Source organism: Otolemur garnettii, unplaced genomic scaffold (assembly GCF_000181295.1).
Source record: "Otolemur garnettii isolate 467f Iridium unplaced genomic scaffold, OtoGar3 scaffold00045, whole genome shotgun sequence".
Classification (NCBI taxonomy): domain Eukaryota; kingdom Metazoa; phylum Chordata; class Mammalia; order Primates; family Galagidae; genus Otolemur; species Otolemur garnettii.
Genome location: NW_003852440.1, coordinates 3,634,297 through 3,654,586, shown reverse-complemented (window position 1 = coordinate 3,654,586; position 20,290 = coordinate 3,634,297).

Below are 20,290 nucleotides of genomic sequence, written 5' to 3'. Positions count from 1 at the left end.
GGATTTTTCTTTCTTGGTTTTCTAGGCCAAATGACTGGCCCTCTGTAAGCAAAGATTCCCTGAATTGCTCTTCTTCAAAGGAAATACAACGTAAGATGGTCTCTCAAAACAGTTCTAACATCAAAGTGCATGCCAGCTTCCTGTATCTTTGGAATTGACAGGGTTAGTCTATGCAAGTTAAGGAACTTCAAAGAGTTGGCCCCTAGCCAGCCACATTGGTGTGCAGTTAGTTGCCTTCTATATTAAGTTAATCTTCCTTAAGGAGGAAATGCAGATTTATTTACCAAAGAGATCTAAACTTTATCTTTATACAGGAAATAAGTCTGGGGCTTTACTGACTTTTTCAATTTGATTGTGAAGCACGTACTAGGTGCTGGATACACATTTCTTCAACACATGAATGCCTGGATCTGAAACTAACAGGTATCATAAATGCTCCTATCATCAGGATTGTCGCCTAATAAACTTCAGAATGCTGCTCCCTTCCTTTCTCTGGAGTTCTCTAGAACTCACTATTCAGGTTTTCCATAGCTTAGCTATCTTTGCCCATAGCCATCTGAAAAACACCAAGAACTATTGTGAGGACCAGATCAGCTCCATTTTGTTGTTTCCACATAAGTTACTGTTCTGGGCCCTGGCCTGCAGGGCCCACCCTATAACCCTCCCCATTCCATTCCTAGTTGCTTAAACCACACCCGCAGGGCCCACCCTGCAACCTTTCTCATTCCTTTCATAGTTACTCAATCAAATAGTACCACCCTGGGCAACAGATAAGTTTCTATTACCTTGAAATACAGGTAACCAGGTTGCACCAACTCTAGCCCCCGATTAAGGGACCCTCCACCCCTTACCTGTACCAATCCAAATTCACCTTTACTAATGAAATCACCAACCACCAATGAAAAGTGTACTCGTATCCAACCCTACCCCTCTTGCTTTCTGTACCCCATAAAAACTGCCTTCACCCCGAGTTCGGGGCTCGTCCTCAGCTTGCATGCCAGGAGAGTTCAGGCCCGGGGCCCCCAGGCTTCCCGGGTCTGTAATAAATCTCATCTTATGCCCTTTACATCGGAGCGAGTCTCGAGTTTGTCGGTTGGGGTTAATTTGGGAGGCTTTCTCGGACCCAACACTATAAAACAAATTTGAGTATCAGTTCCAGTGTTTGACTTGGAGAAGTGTTACTGAAAGATCTTTTCTTTAACCCTCTTATCTCCATGGGTGAAATGGAGGTACTTCATACACTATATTAAATGCATCATTTCTTTTCAAGTTGCCCAACTCAGGAGTTTTCAAACTTACTCACATGGTAAAGCACCAGAAAATCATGGTGCTCTTTATTAAATATCCTGCTGGTACTGAGAGAAGGATACCCTGAAAGTCAGGTCTAAGAGAACAGACCTGCATGCTCCTCCCCATAGTGACTTAGCTGTTAGGAATTTGTAGAAACTTAACTTCCTGGAACCTGGAAACTTGCTTCAGCTTCTGTAAAAGCCCATGGTTCTGTAAAACCTGAAGATTGAATCAGCTTCTCCAGGTTGATTCAGACTAACCTCTGAGGAAGGTACCCTCTGGGCTGGAACATTTTGACTGGGGATAAAAAGGAGAAGACTGAGTGCGGCCATTCTGAATTCTTCTGTGCCTCACTCCGCTGGCTGAAATAAAGCCCTTCCTCTTTTAAACATGGTGTTTGGTTGTTTGTTCTCTCCATTGGGCCTTGTCTTCCTGCAACAGTACTTTGTGAAATACATGAAACAGGCTATATTTAAGTCTGTCATACAAATTAGGAATGATGTCATTAAGGGAAAATTACTCTGTGTATATATGTGTGTGCATGCGTGTGTAAATACATACACTCTACACATAAAAACTCAACCAAGGCCCTGTGTATCATAACAAAAAAGCTTATGATCTTATATGATCATTTCCAGGTCTTCCATTAACAATATTATAATTCAATTATTTATTGTCTCACTATCAGTGTTCACCAACAGAAAGTAACAATAAGTACAAACAACTTATCCAAGAAAAATAAAAACTAAGCAAATTCTATCTATTTAGCTTATCATTTTTTAGTCAACTTGGAAAAGACCACCTTTATACAACTTGGTCCACTTGTGGGATACCAATGTGCCATAGAAGCTTAATTTGAGAGTTATAGCTATGACATAATCAGGAAGAGTAAGATAGAGTGGATAGTTTTATCCCCCCAAAAGCTCCTAATTATGCCTCTGCCAAACCTTTGCAGAAAAGTTGACTGATCCTTCTGGAGACCACCCAGGCCTGGGGAACCTATAGCCTCAGGGCAACATGTGGCCTCCAGATCCTTAAGTGCAGCCTCCCAACCAAACTTCACAGAACAAATCATTTTATTCAAAGAATTTTTTCTCTAAAATTTGGATTCAGTCAAAAGACCATACTCAAGGATCCAGAAGCTCTCTGATTACTGAATATAGAAGGAATGGTACAAATTAAAAAAAAAAAAATCACCATTTGGCAAATACCATTATCATAGGCAAGAACCATCAATGGATTCTAAAATCAGTGAGCAAAAACTTTGATGAGAAACAGGACATTTGCATAATCTCAGAGTACTTCCCTACAAGAGAATCGCTAATCACAAAGGGGAAAAATAATAACTTTACAGAATAAAAACTGGCAGGTAGATACTTTACCAAGTACTCAAAGTTTTTTCACTATATAGAAATTATACGTTGTCTAAGTCTAAATCAAAATCTTATATGCAAAGTCTGACAATTAAGTTCTCAAAACTGCCCCTGTTCCTTGGCAACACTGTACAAACAACTCAGCAAGGTTTCATAACCTTGGAATATCAGTGTCTCACAGAGGTGTTCATGTCGACACAAGACAGTGTCTTGCTGAGGGGCGTTCATTATTGTTTTGCGTTTTTTGTATCCTGTTGAGAGAACATCAGAACTTGAATTAGAACAATGAATAAACATCAAATTTCTTGTTAAACTAGGCAAGAGTGAAAGTGAAATCAGGAACATGTTAGTCTAAGTTTCTGGAAATAATGCCATGAACAAAATGGCAGTATACAAATGGATTAAGTGTTTTCCTGAGGGGAGAGAAAGTGTTACTCATGAAGAAAGGCCAGGGCAGCCAGTAATGAGCAGAACTGAGGAATACGTTACAACAATTCATCAAATTCTCAGTCAAAATTATTGCTGACTGTGAGTAGCAAAGTAGACCAGGTATACTTTGATAGAAAAATAAGAAAATCTAACTAAAAATCTAGGCATGAGAAAGGTACCTGCACAAATGGTCCCAAGGGAGCTCACCTATGATCAAAAGCAATGGAGAGTCAAAGATTGCCAAGACCCTTTGGAGAGACAAGATGATATTTTGGGCTGTGTTATCACTGGTGATGAAACATGGGTGTGTACCAATAAGACCTTGAAACAAAGTGTCAAAGGGCACAATGGACATCAGCCAATTCTCCATGACCAAAAAATTCTGTCAGTCCAAATCAAGAGCCAAAATGATATACTAACCATTTTTGATCTGAGAGGGATTGTTCATTACAAATTTATACCAACTGGACAGTTAACCAAGTTTACTATTTGGAAGTGCTGAAAAGCTAATGTAAAAAAGTTAGATGAAAATGACCTGAACTTTTTACCAACTCAATGGCTCTTGCACCACAACAATGCACCAGCTCACATGAATTGTGAGGGAGATTTAAGCCAGAAAACAAATAACTATATTGGAACACCATCCCTACTTACCTGATCTGGCCCCCTATGACTTTTTCCTTACCTCAAGATGAAGGAAATATTGAAATAAAGACATTTTGATGACATTCAGGACATCAAGGATAATATAACAATAGCTTTGATGGTCATTCCAGAAAAGAAGTTCCAAAACTGCTTTGAAGGGTGGACTAGGCTTTGGTGTTGGTGCATAGGGGAGTACGAGGACTTCATGAACTTACTTATGAGACCTCAGTAATTCACTAAAGTCTTACATGTGACAGATCTTAACAATCTCTCTGAAAATTTTCTTTTGCAAAAAATTCTCTTTTAGCTTCTCTAATAATATTTTTAATTTTTTTTTTTACCATATATTAATTTCTGTGCACTCTACTGGTCTCCTATGTTCTTAATTGTCGTGATTACTATTTATTTCCAAGTAGGTTTAGCTTCTCTAAGAAGACAGTAAATTTATATAACGCCATAATAAAATGCTTTTCTTTGTTCTGCCCAGTTTCATAGAAAACAAGAGTCAGAGAAATGAGAAATTACCTAAAAGGAAAACATACAGGAAGTTTTAAAACTTGAAAAGGGAAACATACAGAAAACATTCTTCCCAATCCATTCATAAAGTTAAAAAAAAAATTAATCCCTTTAAATTAAACTATAAATTTGTGATATTTCTCCTTCCTTCCTTAGACAAAGATTTTCTTAAATCTAACACAGACAAGAGAAAAACCTACCAACCTTTAATTTCCTTCTCCTTTTACCATTGTATTGGAGTTCTTCTAAATATTTGCCATTCCCAGATTACTAAAATAGAATGAGAAAGCACTCCTTTGTAGTACAGATGATCAGAATAGCCCTCCAGTAGTAAAGAAAAATTCTCACGCCTTCAAGGAGGAATTAAGAGACTGACTCTTGAAAAGATGAGACAAAATCATTGGAAAATGATTATTCTTTCCAATGTATAATTATTTTATTCTTGCTTATCTCACAATATAAATATACATGAAGAAAACAGTTAAGCCTAAAATGTCTCCATGTCCATTTCAGACAGAAATCAATAACTCTTTGTATGTTTATGGAGTATTTCTTTAAAGATCTGTCAAAGTTTCAATCCCATAAAAAAGAAAATACCTGCTATATTTTTCAGTGTTATTAAAGTCCATACCCCCGCTCCACCTCAAAATTTCCCTTTTGTTGGTTCCTTCTTGTTAACTACCTTTTAGAATGTTTTGATGCAATTCAAAATTGTTTTTTCTTCTTTTCTTATGTTATGTGTAGATGTTGGATACACACATAAATATCTTATATGAAGGTACTCAATAATTTGTTTCAGTCCATTCTTTTTAATATAACAATATCTTTTATATCCCTTACAAAATCCAAAATTAAGATTTAAGGAATATTTTTCCTTTAAGTCAAAGCTAAAGGTTTATATAAATCACCTGTAAAAACCTTCGAGAAAATGTAGCAATTAAAAAAATGCTATTAATTTTACAGTCTCAAACTATGCCTAATACACCAATAGGCTTTGCCAATACATCCATTATGAAGCTGCAAGCACAGCTTTTTATAATGCAAAGAGAACTGAAGGAAGGAATAAAAAATAAAAACAAGTGTGTGAACATCTTGTTCCTTTATTAAAATCCATTACTATCAGCAACCAAAATACTATTTTATCCCTGACTCTGAAGGATATCAACAAGTTCTGCTTTAGTAGGCCTGTCAGTTTTCTCAGTCAAACAAGTTAAAACTAATTTTCCTATACATTTTCTAAAACCCTCTGGATATTGTATTTTAAGATCACTATCCTCCAGTTTCACCTAGTCTTCTCTCTCCACACATAAAAGCCGTACTTTCCACACAACTATCTCTATTCTTGAGTAGTTCTATGAAATAGAAAATGCTACCTCCTCTTTAAAAAACCTAAGTTCTTCCCCGTGACAAACAACTTTCCCATGAAATCTGCTACAAAGGCCTAAGCAGACTGTATTCCCCAGAATTGAAGGGTCATTGTAGAAGTGATTTTAAATTATGATGTTCACTTACTTTCTGTTCCAAAATAGTACATCCATACTGAAGAAACACTGGATCACACAGACAAGCACAATGGAGTAATAATCACCCATGATCCTAGGCCCTCTTTATAGCCTGGTGTATACTAGGTCTATGTCCAGTCTTTTTTATATGCACATGTCTGTTTCTCTTTTTAAAATATAACTCAGATTGTGCAGGTTCATTTTCCCTCACTTAAAATCATAACAATGACTTTCTTAAGTTAATTTATACTTCATAAACATAAATTGTAATCATTGCATGATATTCTACTTACAGATACCTCATGATTTATTCAAACATTCCCCCATAATTGAACATTTAGATAGATTCTAATTTTTGTTACTTTATAAAAGTACCTCAATCATGAATTAGTATGAATGGTTAATACCTTTATGCATGCCTCCTTTTTTTGCATATTTGTTATTATTTCTTTGTAACTCCTAGAAGTGAAATCTCAATACATATTATAAAGTTGCTTTTTTTAATGTTACGCTAATTTGTATTCTACAAGCAATGGATGAATGTTTGTATCAGCAAATCTTCAATCATATACTGTTATGGTAAAGAATATTTTGTTAATCTTAACAATAGCATCTTATTCTAAACTTATATTTCTTTGATTATTACAGAAATTAAGTCCTTTTAATATATACTAGTTATGTCTGTCTTCTTTTGAGAACTGCCTTTTTAATCTCTCAAGACTTTGGTCTTTTTCCTATCTGTGTTTTTAACAATTTATATTTTATGTATATTAATCTTTTGATATTTGATGCAACTACAGTTTTACTAACCTGCTTTTCATCTTTTTTGTTTATAAATTTTATGTCTTAAAAGTGACTTTCAGATATATTCTTCTTATTCTACAGTAGAAACAGATATACATACACAATTAAATTTCACTTAAATTGAAAATTCTATGATATATGGATATTCTTTATGTATTTTCAAAATTTCTTTACCAATCCCTCATGACATCACAAGAGGTTGCTATTAATTAAAAAAAAAATAGGACATAGTTTATTCATTTCATCACTACCACCTCCTTCGCACCACAGTACCCTCACTTTTTAACAGCCAATGCTAAACATGCTCAAGTGTGATAACAGCCATCAGATTGCTCATTGGGTTTAAAGAACCTTGATATATTTTATGTGGCAAAGAAATAGAGAAGTAAAAATACTTCTCAGAGGCCTAAAACAGCTAAACCAGGTGTCTTATTGCCAGAGAATGAACTGTCACTTAAAATATTAAATAATTCTGTTTTTAAAACAAATTTTATACTAACAAGCACAATTTAAAAACTGATAGTCATGAAAAATCCTTCCCTGAGAGAGCTAATTTTTGCATAAGGTAAAACTATTAGAGCCCCTAATCTATTATGAGGCAGATGCTTTAACTGCTCAAAAGAAGAGAAAAAAACAAACAAACAAAAACCAAGCTGCCAAAAAAAAAAAAAAAATACATTAATTAAAGTGCTCCCTTTATTTATGCCCCCCAAAGCAAGTATTTACACTTAATCTCCTTACACATAAAATCATGCTATTCATACTAAAGGGCAGACCTCAGATTTCCTGAAAAGAATTTTTAAGATTATAAAAGTTCCCTTCAGGATCTGTTTAAATTTTAAAAAGAACCTTTGAAGTTTTTATTCTCAAAGTAAGTAAACTTACACAACATATGACATGTTCCATTTCTACAATAGGCTTAGAAAAAATGCTTTATCCATAAAGATTATAGTTGATTGTTATAATACCTATCTTTCACATAGGCACTTACGCTGAGAGTATTATAAGAATCAATCATCTTAGAGCTAATCCCAGAGCAGAACTCCTCCCTGGAGATGTTTCTATCTCACCCCAATGTCTCTTTCTGAAATTAATGAGCCTATGTCTATGGGAATAAGGGAAGCCTCCGGTAACCCTGGAGCCAATCTAAGCATTACACCAAAGGACTCTGGGTTAGAAAAGAATAAAAAGCACTGGCCAAAAAATGTGAACCATTTACCAAAAGAAAAAGCATAATAATAAATTAAAATTAACCATAACTAAATTGCATTCAAATAAAACCACTGAGATACAATTTTTACTTGTCAATAGGCTCAATTTAAATTAGCTGATACTACCCTACACTGGCAAAATTACGAGGCAATGCACAGCTCTGCCTGTGAGACAGTGTAAGCCAGTGCCATGTTTCTAAAGAGCAACATACTAACAGTCAGTAAAAAAAAAAAAGACCTTTAAAAATACCCTTTAATCCAGAAATCCCATTGCCACAGATTACCCTATAACTAAACCTAAAAGTTCATTAAGATAGTATATTCTAGAATATCTGTTGCAGCAGTCTTTACCTAACAAAAAAGAAAAAAGGACACCGAAGAACAGGTGAAAAAAAAAAAAAAGAAGAAGAGAAAATAGAAGCAAAGTATCAAAAGGGAACTATTTAATAGCTAAAGAAATTAAGGTCCATTCATATAACAGAGATTCATGCAGCCATTAAAAATACTTGTCTTTGTATTAATACTTCTTTATTTTTTAATCTGTACTATAAGTCCTTGATTTTTTCCCTTTATTTACTCTTCTCAGAAAAATCAATTGGTTTTCCCTTTATTTACCCTTTTCAGAATAATCAATTCATTCCTTACCACCCTCTAATTTTGACCAATGAGGGATGACTTTTTTCTTTTTTTTAAACTGTTTTTGAAGCCCAGCTCATATTCTCTGTCCTTCTCTCATCGGACTTCTGATTGCCACTTTATTCCCGGAGGAGACATGTGAAATGCCTCAGAAACCAGGAAGAAGACAGGAGAGGAAGAGAAGGAAAGGGATTGTGTCAAGTAAAAATCACACCAACCAAGTCCAACTGTCAATAGAAATGTATTGATAACTTGCCATATAGCAGAGTATAGAATCTTGAACATACTAAATCTGTAACAAATATTTGTTTAATTCATTAATGTATGAAAAACACTTAAAACATTAATGTACTAAGTACTCCAACTGGACAGGTAGGAATATCATTAATCATCATAGTGGTTATGACACAAGAGAATCTATTTAGATACTGTTAAATTACTCGTTATTGGTTCGCTATTTTAGGCTTTCACTTTATGTTTATATAATAGAGTATAAACTTAGGGCACAAACTACAACAGGATCCCATTATATTTAAAGAACCATTAGGGTGAGCCGTTATTGTCAAAAGGATCAAAAGTGATCAGCATCCCCAAAGGATGCAGCTTCTACCTCTTAATTCTTATCTTCTTTTAAAAAGCCATCAACACCAGCTCTGATTATTCTGAACCAGTTCACCATATCATTTTCTAGGACTCCATTATTTAAAGTTATTTCTAAACTGTCATCAAAGCATTTCTTCTGTTTGCCCTGTTATTAAGGAACTCTTGCTTACTCTCAGTGGCTTCCAACTGCTCTTCTCACATGCCCCAAATTACTCAATGAGACCTACAGAGTTCTGCAGGATCTGGCTCATACCTACTTCTCCAGCCTTTTATCTGGCAACACCTTGGACCTCTCCATTACACTAGCCTCCTTTCCACTCCTTCTATTGGCTGTGCTCCTTCCTTCCTTCATCTCAGGCTTGTTCCCATGGGTTAGACCACTCTACCCTCCCTTCTTCACTCAGTTCCTGCTCTTTTCCTTCAAAGCTCAGCTCCAGGAAACTTCTCAAGGAAGCCTTTGAGATATTTCCAAGGGTGGCACCTGTGGCTCAGTGAGTAGGGCCCACTGAGCCCCCATATATTGAGAGCGGCAGGTTTGAACCTGGCCCTGGCCAAACTGCAACAACAAAAACATAGCTGGGCATTGTGGCAGGAACCTGTAGTCCCAGCTACTTGGGAGGCTGAGGCAAGAGAATCACCTAAGCCCAAGAGCTGGAAGTTGCTGTGAGCTGTAATGGCATAGCCCTCTACAGAGGGTGACAAAGTGAGACTCTGTCTCTTAAAAAAAAAAAAAAAATTTCCAACAAGCACAAATCCTCATAATAGAGGAATTCATAATACACTGTTGCACTTGTCCTTGAAGACATGGATCACAGGTACTACTTACGTATGTTTGAGGGTTCGCTGTCTTCCCTACTAGTCTCTAATGTTATGTGCGGGCAGAATGACGTCTGTGGTTTCTCACATTTTATTTCCAGTGCTTAGCACTTCCGCCTCCTACAAAAGACATTTCAGACAAGCTACTTATTCCTCACAACAAACTGAGGTGAAGATAATATTACCCCTGTTTTATAGATGAGGTAGCAAGCTTAGTGATAAAGCAACTTGCCCAAACGACAGAGTTAGGAGGACGCAGACACGTGACAAGCCAGAGGCTTCACTCTTTCTCTCTCTCCGCGCTTCTTTTATAGCAGGTTCACAGATTCACCTCCATTCGTGTACAAGATTTCAAACATAAAGAGAAATAAAGAGACTAACACAAATATCCAGGTATTCCCAAATTTTTAGAATATTAACATTTTGCCTTCTTTCATTTTTTTTTTTTTTTTTGTACAGACAGAGTGTCAGTTTATTGCCCTCGGTAGAGTGCTGTGGCATCACAGCTCACAGCAACCTCCAGCTCCTGGGCTTAGGCAATTCTCTTGCCTCAGCCTCCCAAGTAGCTGGGACTACAGGTGCCCTCCACAATGCCCGGCTATTTTTTGTTGCAGTTGCCACTGCTGTTTTAGCTGGCCGGGGCGGGTTCAAACCTGCCACCTGGCTGGTGCCCTCCCCACTGAGCCGCAGGCACCGCCAAGAGGTAGATACTGTTAAGACCTCATTTTGACATCTGATAGATGAGGTTTAACTTCAAAACTCTCCTTCTCAGAATTTTCCTGGCTGTTTTCATATACCTTTCTCTTCCAGGAAAACTTAATAAGGTACATATATATATCTTAACATACAATTTTAAAAAGAGTCAAGAACTCTTTCAATGTTAATGCATAACAGGCATCAAAAACAAAATGCTTTCTGATGCTATTTTCTACCTAGAATACTCTTCCCCCGCTCAGAGATCTCAGAGAGGTCCTGATTCTCCATATATGAAAGAGGAAAAAAAAGCCAAAATATAGTTTAAATAATTTGTAGTATGTTTTATAGTTTAATGTCTATCACACACATACAGAAAATATACAGCTATGTATAAAAAATGAATTGGGGATAATATAAAAAAAATCTAAATTTAAGGTTGTCCACGTAAGGTCCAAGCTAAATGACCCACTTGCCCCAGCCCATTCTAAGCCCTGAATTCTCCCTCACTTTCTACTCTCTACTTACCTCCTCCACAAAATTAGTAAACTAATGATTTTCTTTGACCTAATGATTATTTTTCACCTAAAAGTTATAAGAATAGTAGATGTAAGAGATGGTCAAAATTCCTCATGAAGGGTTAACTACAGCAGTCTCATTTAGAAAGCTAAAGAAGATTAAGAAAATAAATTTTCTTTATTTTTCTCTATAATTGTTTCATCATCTACAATATATTTTGTTCTTTTGTAGCCTTAATTAACTAATCCTTAAAGTTATCACAAGCTTTGAGATTGGACACTCATGGTTTCTGCAAGCTTTATTAGGTCCTCAGAATGAAAAGAATCCCCTTGTTAAAATGTACTGCTTGACTCATGTCTTGGTTACAACTAAAGATATTACCTTAGTGGTACTGTCATAAAAAGATAAAACCTTGTAACAACGGCAGCTAATTATAACACACACACCTTAACCAAGAAAAAGGTTAGGATTTTGTTTTCTCCATTCCAAATATACTCAATTTGTTCCAAGTATTTTTTTCTCACAGTTTGAAAATTTTATATGAAGAACAGCTTTGTTATTGCTAAGAGAAACCTATGACTAACAGGCTCCTGGTAAATATTACAACCAAAAATATTTTTCTTTTATTAGTACCTGTGTTTAAAATAAACAAACAACCTCTTAGGCCTAGAGGCATCCCTAATGTTGGAAAATTACAACAGCACTTACACTTATTTGAACTTATTGAAGTCCCAGGAACCTTAGAACTTAATGAAAATTCATCAATGCACAGCGTTTATTTTTTTCCCCTTTTAAATATAAACCGTAATTACACTAAGCAATTCACTTCTTGGCAAAAGGAAGTTTCAAGTCTTAGGTCAAAGGCATTATGAGAATGTATTAACTTTGTTTTTTAATAAAAACAATGAATCTTCAATGGTGAAGAGAGCTGTCCAGAAAGTATCCAGCCATATGTGTTTCTATTTTTCATATTACATGCCTAGTTTCTGGACACTCCTGATATGCCAACTTTAATTAGCTTACTGCTAATGCAACATGTTTACAAAAAATGACATTTGAATCTTTGAAAAATGATTTCTGAAAAAAGATAAAAATAATTTTATTATGTGAATTAAGAATATGGGCAACTGAAAACTTTGATCTTAGGGAAAGCACATTTAAAAATTAGCTTCAGGGTAGTGCCTATGGCTCAAGGAGTAGTTTCAAACCTGGCCCTGGCCAAAAATTGCAAAAAAAAAAAAAAAAAAATAGCCTCAGTATGCTCCTTCCTATATATGCCATTATTGAAGAATTTCAGTGCATTAGAAATTACCAGAGTAGAGTCAATCAGCAGCCAAATCATCATCTGCAATTTTCTTCCATGAGAAATTCTATTAACTGACATCACTGTTATAAATTCATTCAAAAAAAATCAGGGCCGGGGCCAGTGGCTCACACCTATAATCCTAGCACTTGGGAGGTAAGGTAGAGGGGTAGAAAGCTCAGGACTTTGAGGCCAGCCTGAGCAAAAGCAAGATCTTGTCTCTCAAGAAAATAGAAAAATTAACTGAGTTAGCCTGTGTGGTGGCAGGTGCCTATAGTCTCACCAACTCAAGAGGCTGAGTCAGGAGGATCACTTGACCCCAGGAGGTTGCTGTAAGGTAGGCTGAAGCTATGGCACATGAGTCCTGATGACAGAGCAAGACTGCATCTCAAAAAAAAAAAAAAATCCTGGGCTCAAATAATCTTTCTGTCTCAGGATTCTGAGTAGCTGAGACGACAGGTGTATGGAACAGGAGCCCAGGTGACAGAGGAAGACTGTGTCTCAAAAAAAAAAAAAAAATCCTAGACTCAAACAATCTTCCTGCTTTAGTCTCCTGAGTAGCTGAGACTGTATATACAGGTAACATACAGGTGTATGCCACTATACCTGGCTAATTTTTTTTTTAGAGATGGGGGTCTTGCTATGTTGCCCAGGTTGGTCTTGAACTGCTGGCTTCAAGCAGTCCTCCTGGCTTAGCCTCCCAAAGTTCTGACATTATAGACATGAGCTATATAGAAAGAAGGAAAGGGAAGGTGGAAGGAGGAAGGGAAAAAAAAAGAAAAAAATTAACAAAAAAAAACAAACATCAGGCTAGACACAGTAGCTCATGCCTATAATCTCAGCACTTTGGGAGGCTAAGATAGGAGGACTGCTTGAAGCCAGGAGTTCAAGACTAGCCTGGGCAATACAACAGGACCCCTATCTCTTTAAAAAAAAAAAAAAAAAGCTAGGTATAGTGGCATACACCTGTAGTTGAAGCTGTTACCCAGAAGGTTGAAGCAGGAAGACTGTTTGAGCCCAGGATTTTTTGTTTTGTTTTGAATTCTTTTTTTTTTTAATTAAATCATAACTATGTACATTAATGTAATCATGGAGTACAATGTGCTGAAATATTTTTATCACACTGGTTAACATAGCCTTCACTGCATTTTCTTAGTTACTGTATTAAGACATTTATATTCAACACTCAGCAAATTTAACATATACCCTTTTTTTTTTTTTTTTTTTGCAGTTTTTGGCTGGGACTGGGTTTGAACCTACCACCTCTGGCATATGGGGCTGGTGCCCTACTCTTTTGAGCCACAGGCGCTGCCCTAACATGTACCCTTGTAAGATGCACCATAGGTATGTTTTTGTTTTTGTTTTTTGAGACACAGTCTCAGCTCTGTCACCTGGGCTCATGTGCCATAGCCTCAGCCTAGCTCACAGCAACCTCAAACTCCTGAGTAGCTGGGACTACATGCACGGGCCATTCTACCTAGCTAACCAGGTTACATAGTATATAACACAGTCTCCTCAAAATCATTCTCCCTCCTATTCACAGAGGTTCACACCCTTTCTAAGAGCTTGCTTTGAGCCTGACAACTGATTTCCATTTCCCTTTAGACATCCCTCTCACTAATTCCCTCTGAAAAGGCACATTGGCCTGAGCACTAGAGAAGAGAGAAAATTTATTCAAATCAATCTTATATTTATCAATGCCTACAAAAATTTGTACCAGTACCCTAACTTTATTATTTAGTGGTTAGAAGTCAATTATTACAACAAAGATACACCTGACAGGGAACCATAAAACCCAGCCTCCATTTCTAGCTTTGCTAACCATTGCTAGAAACTTTGCTTCTAACTATTGACATGACATTGACAAGTTACTAACTGGAGGTCCATTTCCTCTACTAAATAATGAATTGCTTAGCCAGTCAATTGCTAAAGTCCCTTCACACTAAGTCAATGACACTACACTCCTAAGAGCAGACTTTAGGAGAGGCCAGAAAGGGGAGTTTATCAAAAGAAACTTTGTATAACTTGCACAAAGGGCTTGCTAACAAATTAACTATACGAACAATGTTAAAAGAAAATTATTTTTACACAAGAAAGCAAACTATTTAAGTACCTCCGTAAGCACATTATAATTATCTGTTTACAGACAAAGAATATAACCCCAACTGTAATAATCAGTCCATTGAAGCAGTATGTCTAAAATCTGTATGTTTGACAGATTCCAATTATTACATATCTTGAAAATAATAAAAATTATTTATTTGCAAAATGCAGTAAGTGTTGAATGACCATCAAGGAAATTGGACTCTGCTTCTGATTTCTCCAATCTCTAGATTTTTTTCAGCTATAAAAATGGAAGTAAACCACAAGCTTCTAAGATTCCTTGATTCATTTAACCAATTTTCACTGAACACCTACAATGTGCCAAGCAGATATAGATGTTTTATACAAGGGGTACAATAAAAGTTAGAAGTAAACCACAAGCTTCTAAGATTGCTTGATTGATTTAACCAATTTTCACTGAACAGCTACAATGTTCAAAGCAGGCATTGTGTTTTATACAAGGGGTACAATTGTGAACAAGAAACATGATCACCCTACACCATTTCCATTGCTGAAGTGGTATAAGTCTATGGTTCTGCACTTCATACTATGTTCTAATACAAACTGGTCCTCCTCCTAGAGTGCATTTAGTTAAATTTTACTAAGTGTCTTTTAAAAAACTCATGTATCATTCTTAACAAATGTTCTGCTGCATTCTTAAAGGCTAAAAAGAACATTAGTTTTCACTTTAGTTGGCAAAGAAGCTTGCCAAACTGCAAATTTACAGGAAAGGAGTGGCAATCCAACTACCTTAGCTCACAAGTGATATTAAAATATACTTAGATTTTAATTTGCCTAATCTTCACCTTAAAACTGCAAAGAAAAGGGAAATATAAAACTATCCCAAGAGTATTATCATATCTTTGAGACCCATTCTCCTATAAAAGAAACGAGTGAAAATAAAAGAAGCCACAGAAAAGGTTGAAAAGCTAAAATGAGTGAAGGAGAGAAAATGGTATGTGCTCTAGTCCAAAGAACAACTGCAGAAAGAGTCCTGCCTGGCGTCTCCTCTGCTTACCCCACTCCGTACCCATCTCTTTTTTAAGGGGAAATGGGTAAGCAGGGAGAGCCAGACATCAACCTACTGAAGCCAACACTGAACTTCAGTGACCTGTGGGGCCAAAGTTTCTTTTCCCTTAGAAACTTTCACCAGTTGTCATCTGGGTTACATTCCTGGAGTGTCTAAACTCACTGAAGAAGATGACTCTTCATAATAAAGCCTGACAGGAGGCCCCCAAATGAATATTCAACAAAAAAAGAAAAACATAACTTCAACTAAAAGCACAAAACACTTGGGGAAATGTCAAAGCCTCTCATAGTTAATACTGTCTGTGTGTATATAAAAATCGGTAATGCCAGGCTTATGTTGGAACAATTTCTAGTTGTGCAGATAAACCAAAATAGAGAATAGGGAATCTATGATATGACAACACTTTGCCCCACCAAATATTTTTTAAGCAACAATTGTAGGATTTTAGCCTTAAATGTCCACACTTAAAAGAGAGGAAAACAGTAGAACCTCCATAGTTGACCCCCTCCCTACATTGATCACCTCCAGTTGCCATGCTTTTCATAGACCAGACATGTACAAGTGAGCACAGCAGGCCTAGTTCCTTATGTTGACTACCTCGGCATGTTAACCAGTTTTCTGCAGTTCCTTGGATGTCAATTTACAATGTATATAGACTTTGCTTTTAAAAATTCAATCTAGGAAAAGAAGACTTTAAACATCTAATTCAGCTTTTCTTTTTCTTTAAATGGGAAAGGCTTTTAAGACTGAAACATTTTAAATGTTTTGATGTTTTTATTCATTTCTAAAAGACCTACTCCTTATAAATATGAAGAGTTGTTACTATACAGGACTATTTCTCTAAAACAATAATCAATTCCCAGTCAATTTTGTGGAACAGTCTAACTGAATATAAAACTAACCCTCTTTCCAACTTTTCCTACTTTTCTGTTGGTATGTTTCATGCAATATTATGCATTATGAATTGTACATTATAGGTGTATATACTACATTTAACTTAAGGCAAATAGAGAAATCAAGAATAAAAAAGAATAGAGTCATTTTTAAGCAAATAATATGTTTATAAGTAAGGAGCTGTTACTTTTAATTACATCAGAGAGAAAAATAGACCACATTTCCTGAGGTTAAAGAAAAATATGTTTCAAGAGGTATCACCATGAATGGCTGAACGAAACTGTAAATCTATAACCTTTGAGGGCATAGGTAAATGAAATCTTACTATTTTTCCTAGATTACTGACAGAGTTAATAATGTAATATGGGAATGAGTCTTAAGGTTATCAGAAATTTCTAGTATTTGCTCATAAGTTACCTTCAAGTATTCTTGTTTATAGCAGCTTAATAACAAGCAGCACTGAAGTGGAAATTCTTTTTCCCTGACAGCAGGGGGTATAGGAAGAAAATTCAAATGAAGAACATATGTCACGTTGCTAGAGCTGACAAATGTGGAAAATGTGCCAGACAAACTCTGCAAGCTACAATTTTTGTAATTATAAATGCTGAAGTCTTCTCAATGGCGCTGCCCATACCCAAGGGCTTTTTAAACAAAAACAAAGGAACTATTTTTCCTATAGAGCAATTTTATTTGTATTTATGACTTTCTGTTATTAAAGGACTGTTCATATTAATTGAATAAATTATATGAATTCATAATTTTAATGGAAAAAAAGCAAGAGTACTTATACAGAGTCATAGTTCATATGGTTCAAAAGTAAAAACTAAATTTATTGGATAGAAGAGAACTATTTGTTCAACAGTTTCTTATCTAGCATCTTTCTCATGCCAAGCGTTGGTCCCAGTGGTGAGAATACAGATAGAAATAACACCCTAACTATTTTCTCACTCATTGATTCATTTATTTATGTGAATGCTTAAAACACATACTAACCAATAAATGCCAAGGCCTGGAAAAGACTCAAAGGCTATAAAACAATACCATGAAGCCTAATCCCTCACAGGAGTTATAAATATAGAGAGAAACTAGAATCAATCCTGAGTGCTGGTGTTGAACTAGAATACTCAATGAAACTCTTAGTTTAGATACAGATCTTTAACTAGTCTTAGACAAAGACACAGATATACACATATATACATATTTCCTAGCCTGGTGACTGAGAGATCTGAGACACCAGAACCATCAACATTAGTGGCAATGAGCACACCATGCAGTTAGATCTTGTTTGTAAAATATCATTCTCCACTGAAAGGAACCAGAGTATCTCAGAAAAAAGGCTGAGTCCAGGGCTGGAACAAGGAAAGTACAAAAACAATCTAGTCAAAACTGCAACAAAAAAATAGCCGGGCGTTGTAACGGGCGCCTGTAGTCCCAGCTACTCAGGAGGCTAAGGCAAGAGAATCACCTAAGCCCAAGAGCTGGAGGTTGCTGCGAGCTGTGATGCCACTACACCCTACTGAGGGAGAAAAAGTGAGACTCTGTCTCTTAAAAAAAAAAAAATCTACACTATCTTGTTACACCAAAAAAGGTAAGAAATTCTCAAAGAATGATAAAGATACATCAAAAAGACAAAGGAACAGTTTATAGGTACTCCCACTGGACAAATCTGAAATAATTTAAGCATGAAAATAATTAATGACAATAACAGATAACTCACTGAATAAAATAAAAATCTAGGAAGCGTGATTGGTGGGATCACACCTATGGTTCATCTTACAAGGGTATACCTGACTCTTTCTAAATATAGAATATAAATGTCTTAACATAACAACTAAGAAAATGACATGAAGGCTATGTTAACCAATTTGATGAAAATATTTCAGATTGTATATAGAACCAGCACACTGTACCCCTTGACTGCATTAATGTACACAGCTATGATTTAATAAAAGAAAACTATCATAAAGAGATTCAAATATAATTATACATAATGGACAAATAAAGGAATATAGGTAAAGTTAATTCTACAAAATTTCTTGTTTAATAGTACCTTTGTATTGAATAAAGCTTATTAATATAAACTATAGGCACAAAAATGTGATTATATTCACCTGGACATAGCTCTAGTTATTCAAGCAATATTGTACATGGAGCATAAACAAAAATTTTTCTACTGGACAGTCTAATAGAGTCAATTGGAATGACAAGGCTTCCCATTACAGTAGAATAGGCACCAATCCCACAGAATGAGGTTTCCAAAATGAGGTCATTATCAAAAGTGGAGAAGTTCAAGTAATACTCTATATTATTTCAGAGTGAGTGAAACTTATGAAGAGTGACTTGTTTGTGTTCGATGTATGTTTTTCTTATATTCAAAGAAGCCTGATGCTCATATTCATAAATTATATCAGATGTAATAAAAATATCACCCATTGGGCACTTTAAAAAAATAAAATAAAAATCTATAAACTCAGACTAATATAAATAAAAAAAAATAGAAGGGAAGCTTTTTATGTCTACTGTTCATTGTCTACCTCTTCACATAAACAAAGAGTTTTGGGGGTCTGTTTGATCATTTAGCGTAGCTCTAATGCTGTAACACTGCTCAGCACGTAACAGACACTGACCTGTCCTTACTGTATCCACAGTCTAGGAAATACACACCTCCAGTCTTCTGCTAGAGTCAGGAAAAGGCGACAGCATGGAGTAGAAATGGGTGTCCAGAAATCTTATTCCTCCTCATAAAATTTTCAAACAATTCTATTTTTAGCTCCACCAACACACTCACTTGCAGAGATACCTCACATCCCAAATTTCTGTGGCTTTCCAGGGCTCTACTCTTCAATTATTGGCTTCCACCCCACAAAAATTTACTATTCTAACTTCTGTACTCTGATGAGTAAGTTAGTACCAGTACATCTAACTTACCAGCTTCCAGAATTGTGTTCACCTTTCTTCTACTGTTGTCACCTCTTCATTATAGTGAGATTCCAAAGGGAGGCGGGAAGGGACCATGTGGTCAACCAACCACCTTTACTGACAGTGCTAAATATTTGCACTCTATAATCACCTCCCTTGTCTTCATACTCCCTTGCTCACCAGGAACCCTCCTGATGATTATGATTTCTTGCACAACTATACTCCTATGCTAGCTGAAAAACTCCGCCTATACTTGCTTCTTTTGGCAGGCAGCAACTATATACATTGGTCTATGGCCTTGGTAGATTAACTCCCCCAAACAGATATCGACTAATGATGCTCACACACTACCAGACTAAAAGTCGTATGACATTAATGTTACCTTGGCTGCCTCTTGGAAGACAGCCAGAAAACTTTGTCCTTTATTCATGTATCCATTATGTGGAATATCTTCATACTATAAATTTCAATTGAATAGAGCTGGATTAAGAAAAAAGTAAGACCTAAAAAGGAACCACAGATTGATATAATAGATGAGTAGGCAGAGAGGTAGATAATTTATTATTTATTTATTTATTTATTTATTTTTGGAGACAAAGCCTCAAGCTGTCACCCTGGGTAGAGTGCCATGGTATCACAGCTCACAGTAACGTCCAACTCCTGGGCTAAAGTGATTCTCCTGCCTCTGCTTTCCAAGTAGCTGGGACTACAGGCACCTGCCACAAGGCCCAGCTATTTTTTGGGTGCAGCCATCATTGTTGTTTGGCAGGCCCGGGCTGGATTCGAACCCGCCAACTCAGGTGTATGTGGCTAGCACCTTAGCCACTTGAGCCACAGGCGCCAAGCCGATAATTTACAATAAACATGTAATCAGCCATTTGCTGAATATACAGCACTTTATATCTGATAAATTATTAGTCCTCACACCAATCCTGCATTCTATTAAAAACTGAGACTCAGGGATATTATTTCACTGGACAATGTTCACAGAATCAGTTGAGATA